This window comes from Nannospalax galili, unplaced genomic scaffold (genome assembly GCF_000622305.1).
Source record: "Nannospalax galili isolate Female #2095 unplaced genomic scaffold, S.galili_v1.0 scaffold507, whole genome shotgun sequence".
In the NCBI taxonomy this organism is placed as follows: Eukaryota; Metazoa; Chordata; class Mammalia; order Rodentia; family Spalacidae; genus Nannospalax; species Nannospalax galili.
The window spans coordinates 23564-25460 of record NW_008356261.1 but is presented as its reverse complement, the minus strand read 5'-3'; the positions used below and the strand labels follow the sequence as shown (position 1 = coordinate 25460).

At 43.5% G+C, this 1897-nt stretch overlaps 1 long non-coding RNA gene across 1 annotated transcript in view; it reads left to right on the top strand.

Moving 5' to 3' along the window:
• LOC108491815 overlaps window positions 1-1631 on the top strand; it is a 10820-nt gene extending 9189 nt beyond the window's left edge. The window contains exon 3 of the long non-coding RNA XR_001872941.2: window positions 339-1631. This is a non-coding gene — a long non-coding RNA (uncharacterized LOC108491815). The remainder of the gene's footprint in view (window positions 1-338) is intronic.
• The last annotated feature ends 266 nt before the right edge of the window (window positions 1632-1897 follow it).

Below are 1897 nucleotides of genomic sequence, written 5' to 3'. Positions count from 1 at the left end.
TCTGCCCATTTGTGCCACTGTTTCCCCTCAGGGTGGGGACCTCCCACCTCCCTCCTTTAAAGCCCACCAACATAGAGGAACTCTCCCCAGGGTTGATTGGCAACTAGATTTTACTCATATGCCAGCTTTCAAAAAGCTCATTACCTATTAGTTTTGGTAGATCCCTTCTTAGAATAGATAGAGGCTTTTCCCACTACAGGGAACACAGTAGCCCCTTGAGCTTATGTATGGCAGGCCTTTCCTCCTGAGCAGTCTGCCAAAGTAATTTGTCACTCCAATCCTCTCTCCTCCATGACTACATACCATCTTTAACCAACTTTTTCTTACTTTTCCCCCAGCTGGATATAAAAAGACTGCCAAACGTGATGGATGGGGAATGCGCTAACACCAATGGATACCAGAAAAATGGCAGCCTGAGAGGAACCCTTCCAGATCCAGCCTCATCAAACCCCCTCCCCCTTTACTCATTGACCTTACCCAGCAGGAATTAGTCAGACGAGAAACGCCATCCCCAATCCTATAACATAAAAGGCTGGAATGATAGGGTTCAGATCCAGGCGACCCCAGACCCAGAAACCGCAAGGCCCCTAAAAGGAACTGAGTCAACCACCTCCCAGCCACCTGCAAAATAACAAAACAGCTCTGGGAAATTAATGACTAGTGTATTGTGATCACCAGAGTATGCTCCACAGGCTGACAAACAGGTTTCCCAAGCCCTTAGCTGCAATTAATTCCTGGAACCCCATAATTGTAGAAAACATGTTTTACAGTAGATGTTTTCCTCAATAAATTTCACCAAGTACAGACCCCCACACTCTCCCTGAGCAAGCAGCCCCCCAAACAGTCCCAAACAGCAGAAAAATATTCTTTTTCTGCATTCTGTCCTTTATAAGCTACCCCTCTGTAGTCATTAGGCTGCTGGTTCTTCCTTACACCCAAGTTGAGGACCAGCCCTGCAAAAGCCAATTAAACTTTTGCTTTGCCAGAGTCTTCTTTGTTTCTGTTTTGAGGCAATCCTGACCCCTGCCACCTTTTTATCCAACAGGGCCCAGCTTCTAAGAAAGAAATAGATCATCCTCAAGATGTCAGGAAGGTATATCAAGACAAAAGACATTCATGCTTAGTAGGATCCCTCCCTGCAGATGTGTTGAAAGACCTGAGCTAATTACCTTAGAGTATAAGACTCTCCTGTTCTTGTGAACATGTTAGGCTTGGGGTTCCCAAAGTCACAGGGCCTCAACTGTACTGTTTCTCAAAATAGGAAGAAGTCGAGAGTAGGAGATGGTTCAGTGGAATGACTGTTAAGGGAGGGTTACACTCCAAGAACATCTTTGCACTCTGGCTAACCTCAGTTTGTTGATGGTCCCCAACTAGTGGCCTGTGTTCTGGTCTCCCTGGTATGAGCTCAGAAGCATTAATTTTTTAAAATGGCTTTAGTGAGTCTAATTCACATATAGTAAAGGATATTTTATTATGAATGTGCTGCCTTACAAGCTTTAACCCCAGCCTCAGATACATACATATTCACACAGAAGGGTACCTACATTAGCAGTATCAGGACAGAACGTAGACCTATATCACAGCCTCCAGAGTTTCTTTGTCCTTTTTTTTTTTTTAAAACTAGTTCTCCTGTAGCACCATCTGGCCTGGATACTGCTGTGTAGAACAGGCTGGCCTCAGTCTTACAAAGATCCAACTGCCTCTGTTTCCCAAATTCTGGTATTAAAGGATTGTATTTTTTCTTTTTTCTTTTTCTTGTTTTTGTTTTTGTTTCTAAGATAGTATTTTTTTTTAAAGCTGTTTGGAGAAAGTGGCTATAACTTTTTTTTTTTTTTTTGGTTTTTGAGACAGAGTCTCCCTGTAGCCCCAGCTGACCTGGAACTTGCTGTGTAGACCA